The sequence below is a fragment of the Acinonyx jubatus genome, chromosome B2 (genome assembly GCF_027475565.1).
Source record: "Acinonyx jubatus isolate Ajub_Pintada_27869175 chromosome B2, VMU_Ajub_asm_v1.0, whole genome shotgun sequence".
NCBI lineage: Eukaryota > Metazoa > Chordata > Mammalia > Carnivora > Felidae > Acinonyx > Acinonyx jubatus.
Window position 1 is genome coordinate 148021907 of NC_069385.1, and position 14357 is coordinate 148036263.

The window sequence follows — 14357 nt, forward strand, 5'->3', positions numbered from 1 at the left end:
CAGGAAAGGCCCAAACCCTTTTCCTCTATTTTGTCACTTCTCTGCAGATGTGTTCTTCTCTGCTAAGATGCTGGATCAGCCCACGTTTTAGCTCCATCATGAAATAGTGCCACATAACACCGGCTGCGTGCCTTAGCCCACGTCTGCTCACGTTCCCCTTGTTCGTGTTTTAGGTCAGTTTAATTTGCAGGGCCCCAGGCGGTGAATTTAAACTGGCTAGGAGAAAAAGATGTTTTTCCTCCCCTACACTGCTTTATCATCCTAATTCTCAATCCCAGACTGAGAATGCTGGCGAGGAGAGCCATCAGCCACCCACGGATGGTGGGGGGGGGGGATGTAATGTGTCAGAAATAAGCTTTTATTGTGAAGTCACTGAGATTTTGTGCATATTTTCTCTTACACCCTAATCAAGCCTACACTTAGTGACGTGTGGAAACTATCCTTTTTGTGATATGAATGGCAATTCTATTTTCCCAGTCTGAGATTTCTCTTTGACTTTGCTTGTGGGTTTTCACTCTCTCCTACAGAAGGTTTTGTTTTGTTTGACTCCATGATTATTCTAATAGTACATATTTATTGTATAAAATTTGGAAAGTAGGAAAAGAGTAAATATACTGAAGAAAAACTACTATACTCTGACCAGTCTTTCAGATGCTCTCTTGAAATAAAATTTGTCAATATTTTTCTTTAAATAATTTTGGATTTTTGAATCACAACTGGAAACACTATTTGGAATTCATTCTGCTATACGCTGTGGAATATGGAATCCATTTTTTCTCCAGGTAACTACCCAAATTCTGTCTCTTCAATTATTAAATGGACCATCTTTACCCATAATGGAAGATTACAACTCACTGGCTTCGATGAGGGAGCGTGGGGCAAGCTGAGGGCAAAGTACAGGTTACAGCACCCGTTCCCCGCCCCCCCCCCACCCCAGGTGGGACATGTGTGATATTCCTCGGACACTCCTGGCCGCCCAAGAACTAAGGAAAGGGGTTTAAGTGCTGGCCATGGTGATGGGGGAAACTAAGGCAAATGAAAAATTAAATTCCCTTACTGCCTACAGCCATTGGCAAGTCCTTGAAACTGGCAGAGTGACCTCCCTCTAGGAGTTCAGCTGCCTCGATGATGGCACTTTGCTGGGGGCAAAAGGGAACCTTAGCTTAACATTATCCTGACCGCCCCCCACCCCCAACCCAGAACCTGTAAGTCTACTTTAACCTATAAAAATTCCTTTGGAAACTTCCTTTATTTCAACTGCCCCAAGATGTATACTGTGAGTTGCTATCTTTTCAAATGTATGTCTAAGTGTCCTTTCAGATGTGAATTTCACCTTGTTTATGATAACTTCCCTTGTTGAAAGTACATATATCTGAATCTCTTTTCAAATATATATCTTATCTTTTTACCGTTACACATTTTGTTTTTAAAGCAAATACATACTCGAATAGTTTTAAAAAGTATATTACCAACCTTCTAAATGTGTGTGTGTGTGTGTGTGTGTGTGTGTGTGTGTGTGTGAACCCAAGAATTTCTCTCCCCAGTGGATTGCAAAGTAATTTCTGGAATATTAAGGGATTCTGAGGGTTGTGGAAATTTTAAATATGGGTTTCTGCCTGCAGGAAGTTATGGAGGGAATATGTACTGGTAGAAAGTCAGAAACCTCTTTCCAATCTTAACACACCCATTTTATGAGTGAATGATTTGGTTAGAAGACAATCTTAGATCATTCACAGAAAAAATGTATCCGCCTTTAGATATCAGAAAGAAAAAGGATTGTAGAAGAGTATGAAATATGAAGCATCTTATCAGAAGGAATTCAGCATTCGTCTTCACTTCTGGAGGAAATACCACAACGTACCCACCAGCGGGGGAGGTGCTTTTCCTACAGCTTCGTAAAGGGGACCCCATTTACCCCACACGGGGCACCTGAGTTCCGCGTGCAAGCGGCTGCACGTTGTCAACACGTTGTCAACAACAAAAAAACGGTCAACATCAGGCAACTGCCCTGACCTTTCCTAGGCGGTCAGAGGAGTCCCGGTACGGGAGCCCGAGTAGCTCAGCTGGTAGAGCATCAGGCTTTCAGTCTGAGGGTCCAGGGCTCAGGTCCCTGCTCGGGCGGGGAGGCCGACCTTTCCCCGGAATTCTCCCGTCCGAGAAGCGCCGGAACAGTTCTTCCCTCCCGTGTCGGGATCGGATCCAGGCGGGGAGTGGTGCCCCCTCTGAGGAGGATGGGGTCCCCTTCACCAAGGCGGGAGTGGGTTGGGAAAGGGTCTCCCCGCCCCCGACGACCTCAACTCCCACAGTTTGGGTGAAAACGGGTGGATTTTCTCTTGGGACAGAAGCGTCCGCCCCACCGGGCCTTCCTCGTACCTGGAGGGCAGAGAAAGGATGCGGAGCCGGCCGGGCCGCCCACCCACCTATCCACAGCCTCCTGCCGTGTACACATCCGCACGCAAACCCTCCGCGCCTTGTCGGGTGGCGGTTCCTTAGGCTCGAAGAGGAAGCCTGGAGGCCGGCGCGGAGGAGGCCGTGCTCAGCCGCGCGGGGGTGGGGCGGGGCGGGAGCGGGGGTCAGAGGCGCGCCCGGGCCGCGCTCCCCGAGAAGCCCCGTCTCACGGACGGGCCCCGGGTGACCGCGCCAGCACGGGAGGCTCTGAGCAAGAGAGGAGGAAACGTGGGAGACCAGCCCCGAGTCTTGAACATTCTGTCCCCCGGTTCCCAACCGGCGGTGAAACATGGGGGAGGGGAACCCAACCCCTCGGGGATGGCGGCTCGTCCTCGCGCGCTCTGTCTCTGTCTCACACACACACACACGCACACACCTGCTCTCACATCTGCAGACTGTACTATCCGCTTCAGTAAACGTTCCTGCTTGTGTCGCGTCTGTGCTGGATTCCTTCTCCTGAGACCCAGAACCTTCCCGGGCATCTTCCGGGCGTCCGGGCATCTGCCGGGCATCTTCCCCTGGACCCGGTGTCCCCAGGTCACCGGCTGGCAGCCTCACCTCGCCTCCGCCCTCGTTCGCATCACCCACGCCTTACTCCTCTCTCCTTCCGCCTCCTCCCCCAGGAAGCCTTCCTAATTTCGCGGTCCACGGCTACCGGGTTCCGGGGTCCCAAGGTCTCGGAGTCGGGGCTTCCCGGATCTCTGCTAGATTTTCAGTCCGGGGAGCTTCTCAGTAGTAAATCTTTCTGTGCGGCCCCGCGGGGCTACGCCACTCGGTGGCCTAAGGCAGATAAGGCAGAGAGCGTCCCCCGGGCGCCCGCGGGTCCGGCTGTGGCCGCGCCGCCCGCATGGGCTCTCACGTCAACCCCGCGCCCTGGACCCCGCTCCCCGATCCCCGCGCCCCGCGCCCGGCTCCCCGATGGAACGGAAACGCTTTCTCCACGGATCAGTGGGACCCGGCGCCAGCCGACCGCCGCAGAAAGACCCTTGAAGCAGGAACAGCGAACCCCAGGCTCCAAAACCAGCTTCAAGCAGCCGTTCTTGTTTTCCAGAAATTCCTAACCCCCCGGTCCAGCGCTCAGGGCTCCGTCACTTCAGCGTCACCCTTCTGCCTTCCCCTTACAGGGGGAAACCCGGTTCGGGACGCCAGCTCTCCGCGGACGCGGCCATCGCCCGCAGGTGGTGTTTCTTACCCGGTTCAAGTCCATCGCGTTCCAGGACTGCCAGATACGTGGTCGTCCCCCCCCCCCCCGCCCCGCCCCGTTTCCGTTAGTGGATGAAGATTTTCGGTCTTCTCTTCCCATCTGGACCCAGACTTCCAGAGACAACTGAGTTTTTCCCTTTGTACCCTTTCTTGCGCATTTTCTAGCAGGCCTGTGGGAGCCGGGAGCAGTGGGGCGTCAGGGACCCCGCTATGACGGCGTGGAAACCCGCGGAACCACGGAGGTTGAGCCCGCAGGGACTGACAGACCTGGAGGGCCATCTGCGTCACGTGGCCTGGCCGTGTGGGGGGCCCCAGCTGTCAGCCATTTCCCCAAAAGCGCGCCCAGCACGTGGATTCCCTCGGAGACGACACTGGCGGGGTCCCAGCGCTGCAGGCGCTCTCGCAGCTCTGCCCCGGTGCCGAGCCTGAGGCCCTATAGAGCCTTCCTGCTTAACCCCGGGAGGTTACGAAGAGTCACGGGAAGCACATAGGTGCTCCTGGAAGGGAAAACACCGAGTGCCAGCTCTCGTCTCTGCCAAGAATCACCAGAAGGAAAATTCAAGACAACAGCCAGGTCACTTGAAAAGGAATCTGAGAGCAGCCCTCGCGCCCTGACACAGACTCGGCGTCCGAAGAGTGTTTCTGAGCTGGGAGGGTCTGGGCGCCTGGGACGCCTGTGCTCTAGGCGGTGACAGCTGCTGGACACACAGGTGACAGTGTGACGGACACATAGGTGACAGCTGCTGTAACAACAGGGCCCCCTGAGCCCGTGTCTGTTCCATTTGCCTGTGGGCGGCCCAGCCTCACCCCTTCTGGCCCCGTAGCCTGGGAGAGGGGAGATTTTGTTTGTATTCAGGGGACAGCAAAGCTGGTTTTGAGACTCAGGTTTTGCAGAATTCCTACCCTGTGATACACCGACTAGCACCCGAAAGAAAATGAAAATGTAACTCATTGTGATACATCCACCCAACGTAGAATCATGTTTAGAAATGAAGGAATTCTGTAATTGTTACCCACACCTTGTTTGTTTCAGGAAACACAGGGAACTTACACATCTATCTATTCCCACCCTTCCCTCCGTGTGCCCACAACCACTCTTACACACACACACACAAACCACACACACACAGACAAACCACACACACAGCCCCCCCCCCCCCACACACACACTGCCCCTCTGGGCTTCATCTCTCTCTCCGATCCTTGCTGGGACCTTAACACGTGTGTTCCCTTTTATGACTTTCCTTAGCGTTCTAGAAACAAGTGCTAGAAACGGTTGAAGAAGCCGGTTGAGGTGATGCAAACTTACTGAATCCGTCACGAGTGCGCGGTGACCTTCCAGAAGACCGCCAAGTGGGGCAGAAGGCAGGAGACTTCCAGGACAGCGACAGGTGGAAACTCTCGGATGGGCTGGGGCCGCGGGGACTTGGTCTGGGGCGGGAGGGCAGGGACCGCGGTTCGGGTCAAGCAGGTCACCCCGACAGGGACTCGCACCTGAGGAGCGAGAACCCCGTGCGCGGGTGGAAGCGGCGTGGAAGGGTGCCTCGCGGACACGCGAGGATTTTATGCCAGCTGCGCGCGTGCGCAGTTCGGGGGTTTCCGGCGCGAGGCCCAAGGAACCCCCCCGCCCGGGGCCGAGACCCGAGGGAACCCCACCCCCCGGACGAGGCCTGAGGAAATCCGCCCCCCATTCCTAAGTGGGGCTTCTCCCGAGTCCGCGGCCCCCAGCGCAGCGGTTGGGTCGCGGGGTGTTTTCCGGGTCGCCCCCCAGCAGATTTGGGCTCCGGCCCCCGCACCCCAGCCATGCGGTGACGGGCGGTGGTCGCGTAGGGGTGCGCGCGCGGGGCACGCAGAAGCTTGGTGTCGCGGTGTGGGGTCAGACCCCCTGCTGTCACAGAACAGGACCTGAACGCGGGTTCAGGTTTCATCTTCCCTGTCCTGTGTGCGTCCTGCCCTTTCCGGACGCCGTCCGTCATTAGACCGTGGAGGAGGTCGGATTGGTGGGCGGGGTTCCTTCTTTCACCTGCTGCGGGCGCGGGGCGGGGGTGGTGCGTGACAAGAAAAACAAGCCTGCAGATTCCCTGATCCCGGAGAAAACTCGGGCTGGAGGTGCCGGGGATTGAACCCGGGGCCTCGTACATGCGAAGCACGCGCTCTACCGCTGAGCTACACCCCCCGGCCTGCGTCCCTGTCTCCTGCTTCATAAAATAGCACTTTTATTTTTCCTTTTTTTACCATCTAAGAACCGGCCTGCAGAGTCTACTGGGCTAAACTTCGCTGCTTCCAAACTCGCCAAACTGGAGAGCATTTAGCGGCTTGGTCGGAATAGCGCCCCTGCCGACCCGAGAGCCGCCCACCCCCACCCAGGTACCTGCTCCGGGCCCGCCCCTCAGGGCAGGGTCTGCGTGGCCTCCGCCGGGAAAGCTCGCGTCTCCCACCGGGACCGCAGCGCCGACGTTCAGACGGACGCGCCCCGCGCCGCTGCGGCCGCAGGTGCACCTGCGTGTTCTGGCGCCGCGCGCTGGGAGACGTCCGCGTCCGCCCCGCTGTCCCTGTGGGTCCCCCTCCCGAGGGTCAGGTCCACAAGGGGTTGTACGAACAACAGCCTCAGAACTGCCTCCACTTTAACTGAAGTGACTTCGTCCCGCACTGGAGGGAAGAACCGGGGCGCAGGGCAGGCAGGGGGCAGCCGAGCAAAGTTGGGGCACCGAGCGAAGCCGGCAAAGTCCTTCCCTGGGACACCCGCTGACCCAGCGGAAAGCCTGCTGTGGGTGCAGATATTCGAAAGAATAAAATCAAGGAACGCGGGGAGACCTCCAAGTGGTGCCCTGGGTGCTTGGGGGTGAGGGTGGGGGGATCCTGGACCCCGAAGAGCAAGCGGGAGTGGTCTGTCCGGGAAAGACCGAGGAAGAGGCCGTTCGCTCGGCGGCCTGCTTACCGACTTGAGCCCCGTGGAGTGCTGACGGATGTTCTTCGGGTGGATCTGCGTTTAAAGACCCGAGGACGTTAAGTGTAATTGAAGCCCCCCCCCACCCCGATTCTCTGCAAGATTTACCGGAGACACGAGCGCGTCTGGATGTTTGCAATCAGGTGACACGTAAGGAGACACCTGACCTTCCAAATGGGAGATCGGGGACTTTTAGACCTTCATTCCCGGGCTCTCCCCGGGTATTTCGGCCACACCTCCACCTTCATGGACACTGATAGTTTCCGTGTTCAGAACAGTTCATCGAGCACTGCGTTCCTTGAGAAATCCTTCCCTTGCTCCCTCTCTCAGAAGTTGGGGTCCATACCCTGTCACGTTTGGTGATTGATCTGGACTAAGGAAAAGGAGGGGACAATCAGTGGGCACGTCTTCTGCGCCTCAAGCTTCACACAAGTGCAACTGAGAACCCAGAAGGAAATTTAACAAACATTGTGCGAGGGCCGTCCTCTTCTTTGGTCTTTGTTTTTCTCTCCGGTTCATTGGTGAGCTGCGCCATGGGCAGGGGCATGAGCCTCTTCGTGGGGGCGATGGCACCCTTATTCCTCTCCTTTCCAGAGACCCCCGAGTGAGCGTGGTCTTTCTTCCTGCTCACTCCTTCTGGTCTTCCTTGTGCTGATGCTGCTTGGACGTGCACAACCTTGAAGGGGAAAGAGGGAAGCTGTGTTGAAGGAATCCAGGAACACACCCAGCCTCTCCTGCAGGTGAGCCCGAGCTGGGCACCTGGGTACACCCCACACTCCAGCAAACCCTCTACAATGGATGGTTGCCCTGCCTACCGGGTTATCCTAGGATCTCACGGTTGGTAGAACAAGGTTTGCTCTATTTAGCTTCACTAGTTCACAAAATCTTAGCCCGAATCTTTTTTGCGCCTCTGCAGTGAGAAGGGTATCTGAATGCTAGACCAAAGATCCCGCCGCTAAGATCCCCTGAGTGCAGCCGAGTCCGAGGTCAGCTCAAGTACCAGGGGGAGTCCCAGGTGGAATATTCACCTCTGTCTCCAGTTCCCTTTTCTTTCAACTTCTGTTGTGACTTCTAAGCAAGGAAGACCCTGTTAAAATTAAATACAAAATAGAGACCAGACTTGAAAATTGCCTGAGCAGACAGGACCACATAAGCCACATAAGCCACAGTGAATGCAGCCTATCTCGTGAACACAAGTGTAATGTGGGTTGTCCCTTGTAAATGCCTGAAAAGAACCAAGTCACCTGCTTAAAAATGGTGTAAGATAATCACTTCTAACCAATCCCTGCCATCTGGAAATCACTGCAATACCCAATCCCTATAAAAATTAAACAGCTTCATCGGGGCACCTGAGCGGCTCAGTCGGTTAAGCGTCAGACTTCTGGCTCAGGTCATGATCTCACCGTTAGTGAGTTCGAGCCCTGCTCAGGCTCTGTGCTGACAGCTTGGAGCCTGGAGCCTGTTTCGGATTCTGTGTCTGCCCCTCCCTCTGTCTCTCTTTCTCAAGAATAAATAAGCATTTTAAAAAATTAAAGAGCTTCCCCACTTTCACGTTATAAGCCATCCTGTGATGTCATGCCTTGAGCTTTGTATCAGCTTTACATCTGAAAGCTCCCAGTTCATGAGCTATTATGTATGCACAATAAACTCATACTAAATGTGATTTTATCGATTTGGTGGCTTTTAATTTAATTTTAATTTTCTGGTCTTTGATAACCGGTAAGATAGTGCAGAGGGGCAGATAGAAGATTAGCAGTGTGTCACCTCAGAGAAATTACATCCAGGTTGGAGAAAAGATACAAGTGGAATAAAGTAATAAACTTGGAGAGAGACAAAGCATGGTGAGATGAGTGATGTAAATGCAGATCTCAAAATCTAGGCTACTGTGGGGGAGATGAGACAGAAGAGGACTGAATTGGTCACAAAACTTGGTCATAGGTGGAGAACAGTGTGTTTCACAGTCACTGCTCTAGTAATCCCTGGTGTAGACCCAGTTAGTGGATGCTTCAGCTCTAGTTCAGGAGACCCCCATACAAAGACGAAGGAAGAGGAAAGGAAAAAAAGGCTACAATTTGTCACAGAGCCTTGTTTGGACAGATTCTCGCCTAAATAAAGAAAGCACAGAGAGGCAAATATGTGAGCTGGGACACTAGGTTTTACAAAACCTTTGCAAAATCTAAGACCTTGGAAAACCTCCAGAGGCCTAGAGAAGTCTTCAGCTTCATCACATAGAACGCAGAGCCCTGGGTTGTGAAAGAAGCGCTGGACACCGTTGAGGAAAACCATCAGTAGTTTCCGTGACTTTGAAGTCTCCCCAGTGATTCTAGTAATCGGCCAGTTCGGGAACCATTAGCCTAGAAGGTCAAGCACCCAGAAATTGCATTCAGTTAACTTACTGGAAAAGTGCCATCATCCAAAAGGAGATGTATCTACAGGTGGCCCACCACATCCTTCTCCCCATCTTCTGAATACAAAACAATGGGCAATGTCCCCTTTCTCCGGGAAAGAGAAGGTGATGACGACATTTGTCCCACAGGAAGACCTGATTTGTAGAGTCCAGAGCTGTCGTGGCTTGGGCAGTGCCAGGCTGCTCGTGCTGCTGCTGGAGAACACTGTGAGCATGCGCGGGCTGGTGGGGGGGGGGACCTCCTTGCAGGAGCCTCTGCTACAGGTAGCTCCTGCAAGAACCACAGGAAGCCAGCTTTCCTGAAACCCCATGTGTCCCTGTGTGGGGAGCGTGTTGACTGCGGCATTCAGGCTTGAACGTCTCTGGTATAAGTGGGGGCAAAATCCACATGAAAACCTGGAATAAAGAAAAAGTACAAGGCAAAAATCCACTTGACTAGACATCAATGATCTCTTTGGCTAGGGAGTGGTATGGCTCTGTTGGTGAAGGTTTAGTCTTTGGTGCGAGACTTCAGGATTTCAGGCCCTGTTCAAGCTACTCTTTCCTTTCCCCTACACATTTCTAAGTCTTAGAAGAAGCTAATTGAAACCTGGCTTTCTCTTAGGAAACTCACTATGGTGTTTACAGTGTGGGCATCTCTGTGCATACAGCCTCATCTCTTCTCAACTGGTTTCTGAAGTCAAGACTTTGAGGGGGCAAAGCCAGAGTTGCAATAGAATGAGAACACCATTGTTCCAATGTAGGCAACCCACTAATCCTCTTTAGAGACTTACAAGATTTAGATGGGTGAACAAAAGAGTGGATGTAGGCATGAAAATGGAAAGACAGATTTGAGAACAAGGAAGAGTGTAGACTGACACAGGATTTGCAGCCATGTTGGATTTGGGGAGTGAGGGATTCACTTAAAAGACCTCTAGGTGGCTTGACCAGACTTACAGTAAAACCTGGGTTTCTGAGCATAGGTCGTCCTGGAAACATGCTTGTAATCCAAAGCACTTGTATATCAAAGCGAATTTCCCCATAAGAAATAATGGAAACTCAGATGATTTGTTCCACAACCCAAAAATATTAATATAAAAATGATTACGGTGTTTAATTACAATACTGTAATATAATACAAAATAATAAAGAAAATACAAAATATAAAGAAAAACAAATTGACCTGCACTTACCTTTGAAAACCTTGGTGGCTGGTGTGAGGGAGACAAGAGAGGAGGATTATTGCATAGGACAACTTTCACTATCAGTAATGGAATCACTGCTATCTCTTGGTTCAATGGAACCTTTTCCTGCACGGGGGCCATTGTATATGCTTGCACGGATGTTGACTACAGCACAGTATTAATAATATAATACTTAAATTTAAATAATTAAAATACTCGTCACAGACTGTATTTAATGTAACTGGCAATAAGGCAGCAGAGGAAAGGGTCTACATCTGCAGGCAGCCTGACCTAAAATGAAGCAAAGGATTCCTAAGCTCACTCTTGGATGGAAAAGCAAAGGACCGTCCATAGGTGTTTGGAAGTAACAAAAAATACACTAGTGCCAGTTACGGGCACCTTCCAACGTGCTGAAAAATCACTGATTTCTGCCAAACACAGCAGCCTGAGACCCAGCATCTGAGCATGGGAGATGATCACCCACAATCCCAGAGAGAGAGAGAGAGCATGCCATTGGCTCAGTTGTGATCACGTGACATTTGGTGTCACAGACGACTCATACTCCAGGACATCGCTTGTTTATCAAGTTAAAACATATTAGAAATGTTTGCTTACCTTGCAGAACATTCACAGAACAAGTTACTCGCAATCCAAGGTTTTACTGTGTATTATGCTAGTAAGTACAGAAGCATGAACAGGATTTCTTCTAGGTTTTTGTTGTTTTTAGGTTAATTTGTTTCTGCATTAGAAGCAAGAAACAGAAAATTCTTGACACCGTTATGTGGCTTTAGGCTTTGTGTTAGCATCGAGAAACTTGGGCATGAATTAACAATGTAGCTTAATGGATAAAATGTTTAATTCCAACTAGAAAATTAAGAGCTCACAATTGAAATTGGATCAATACCTTTATCTTCTGATACCAATGGATAATTTTGAGCCCATCTTACCACCTAGTCTCCAAGGGCCCCCCTTTTCATGGAGGGCCTTAGGATCCTTAGGATCCTCATCCTTAGGATAAGAGACATCTACAGAGTTCCCGACTCAGAGATTAGAGCCTTCTGAAACCTCTATAAATTGTTACTTAGATGTAGTAGGCTCTACAGTGAAAAGAAGTGTCATGCTTCCTGCCAGTAATGCCCACCTAAGTCACTAATATGGATGGCCAACTCAGGGTCGAGATGTCTGACCCCAGCGATCAAGTCTGCAATGAAGTTTGCATAGATTAAAATAGTAACAGCAAGGACCCGCAGAGAGTTCAGAAGTTCTTTTTCCTCTCTCATTTCTACGTTCCTTTCTCTTCAGCAATATTGCAAAATGGTGGCTCTGGTTGGAAAAGCTGATTAATCTGGTGGCTACTTGTGGCTTTACACTCATTTCTTTCTTATGTTGTGCCTATCACCCTGTGTAGGAACAACCCACTGGATCTTGTGACAAGACAGGGGGAGAAAGGAGACAATTCCCTATTTCCAGAGTCAGGGGAAGACAGAGCCACCCTAGATCCATCAGGAACCGAAGCCAGAACTTTCACATATGCCAGAAACACAGCCTCCCATTGAACCATCTTTGACAGTGACAGGTTTTTTGTAGCATCCTGCAAAATATATGTATATTTCACTTATTTTCTGTGGTTCTTCGAAACCCTCACTTTTGAAACCAAAAGCCCATTCCGTTGGGGCATCTGGCTGGCTCAGCTGGTAGAGCATGTGACTCTTGATCTTGGGGTCATGAGTTCAAGCCCCGTGTTTGGGTATAGAGCTTACTTAAAAAAAATAAAAAATCAACTGGATTTAATAAGACTTTAACAAAACGATGTTATTTTTTTAAGTCCGTTGTGTTAAACCCACTATATCTATAACCTCAACCTAGATCCATAAAGAAAGGATAATAAATTCTAGACTGTATGATACCATTCTGCTCTTACAACCTTACCTGCCTCAGTCTCTCCCAGACACCCGTTCACTGGCCTAAAACCTCTTTTTATATTATTTTCAAGCCACACCCACGAAATTCCCAAGATGGAACTTTCTCTTCCTCTCCGCAGTTTCTTTCTCTCGTGCTACAAACCAGTTCCAATCCAGTCTCTCTTGACCATCTTGTCCACACCCACGTTCAAGTGTCATCTGTCTACAGTTGACTTGTGGCTTTATTTTCTATACCATGCCTGCCTTCTCCACCTGCAATCAATAAAGCCCAGGAAATACCTCCTGGGAAAGAAGAACTTCAGCACCACCATATACAAAACAAAAATGTCTCCTATTTCCAGTGGTCTCTTTTCTCTCAACTTTGTAGTTATGAAATGGCTTCACACTACAGCTGGTAAGACCCGAGAGTAGGTTACCAAGAATTCTCGTGGGTTTTGATGTAATTGCCTTCTAATCTTTTGTACTCCCAACCCCTTGAGGTCAGAGACTACTTCATTCACACTTTAAGTCAAGTGATTAACCCAATAATTGTTTCAATATAAGTAGCAGATACAAGACTTTGATTGAATTGTTGCGGCGTGAACTGGGGAGCCCCCTGGTCCTGGGGCCTCCACCCAGCCCAACCCGAACGAGTCCTCAAAGGTTCTGAGCCTTGTCAGGGGAATGAATTCAAGGACAGACATGCATCATGGTCAACAAGCCACACAGATGGGAAAGTTTATTAAAGCAAAAGGTACACTCTGGAGATAGGTGAGCTAGTGAGAGCCCAAGCACCCCGGGGATGGAGTTTCTGTCTGTTATTGACAGTTGTTAACAAGCAGGAGGAATATTCATTACCTGGGGGTGGGGATTTCTTGGAAGCAGGATCGTGTGCCTTCTCCTCCATACTTGCTCAGGGGCTTCCTGTCCTGGCTCCGCCATCTGGGGCCCGTCTGGTGTGCTGGGGCTTCTGGGGAGTGCAGCAGGACAGGCCTCTGACCCTCCCCACGACTGGGCACAGCCTCCTCCGTGCTGGTCTCCAGGCTTCCTCTTAGAGCCTAATTAACTGCCCACTCTAACACAATGAGTGGAAGGTAATGGGTGCACAGCTCCTGTTTTTTGTTCTTCTTGGAGGGACACAATGAGTGCCTAATATATTTCTTTCAAAATTTCACTAATCACCAATTTCTCTGGTCTGGGTTTATAATTCTCCTTTAGAGGCTGAGGAATGATGGCTTCAGACCTTGAACGTGCTGTGATAATTTAAGTACTGTCGAAGCCTCCACCACTAGAGCTTAAGCAGAACAATGCGGCTTCTTCTAAATCTAGTGTTGCCATTCCTTCTCTCGGTGCTAAAGAATCACCATTTGGATTGGAAGTTCTCCCTTTTCTTCCTCTTCCATTTGCTTCTCCTTTCCCTCTTTCTTCTCTCTTTTTTAACTCCTGCTCCTCGTGAAGCCGCCTCAGCTCCTCCAACCAACCAAATCGTCTTTAACTTTGAGCAAGTAGCCTTAGCCCATGTCATTGATGAACTTAAACCTTTCCTTGTATCTTGATACAAGATCATGAGTTCTTTCCTAAAAAGAATGGAGCCTCCTACCCATCACCAGGCTCTCCTGCACCACCCTGGGCACCAAGGAAGCAAACCCTCTTGCACAACCTTGAGCCCTGAGATAATGTCTGTAGCTGTCGCCATCAAAACTGTGCATGATCAAGAATTGCCACAGATCACTGCATCCCTTAACTGATTAACTAAGTCCCCTTAAAAACCCCATCCCTGGGCCAGGCAGAAACCTTGGAGGTGGCTTTTGGACAAGAGTCCGCCTTCTCCCCAGGTTGCTGGGCTCCTGAATAAAGGTCATATTCCTTTCCAGTCAAATCTTGTCTCTTAAGTATTAGCTTTTCAAACCAGGGGCAGATGAACTTGGGGTTCAGTGACACATTCTCTCTAAACTAAAAAAGGTTTCTTTGTTTGGGTTTTGTTTTGTTTTGTTTTAATATTGGGTGAGTTTTGATGAAGGGAAACCCTGTTTCTTAAACAATGTCGCAGCTTACCTGGCACCCTCACACACCTCTTTAAACCATATTTAACTTCCACATGAAGAAAACACAAAATCCCAGTCAGCCATCTTTTGGTGATGTTTCTATGTGTCCTAACAAATACTTCCTGGTATCCTGTTACTCAAATTCTGGGTCATAAAGATAACTACAGTGACTAGTCTTATGTTATGGGGTAGTTGTACTCACTTGAAAGTTCCTCTTCCTCCAAATTCATGGGTGTCCTGGGA

General features: G+C 50.3%; 2 non-coding genes across 2 annotated transcripts; one reads left to right on the forward strand and one right to left on the reverse strand.

Moving 5' to 3' along the window:
* The first annotated feature begins 2048 nt into the window (after nt 1-2048).
* On the forward strand, nt 2049-2121 carry TRNAE-UUC (transfer RNA glutamic acid (anticodon UUC)). The gene has a single exon. It is a non-coding gene; the product is annotated as a tRNA-Glu (tRNA).
* Nucleotides 2122-5755: 3634 nt separating this feature from the next.
* On the reverse strand, nt 5756-5827 carry TRNAA-CGC (transfer RNA alanine (anticodon CGC)). Its single transcript has one exon. It is a non-coding gene; the product is annotated as a tRNA-Ala (tRNA).
* Between the last annotated feature and the right edge of the window lie 8530 nt (nt 5828-14357).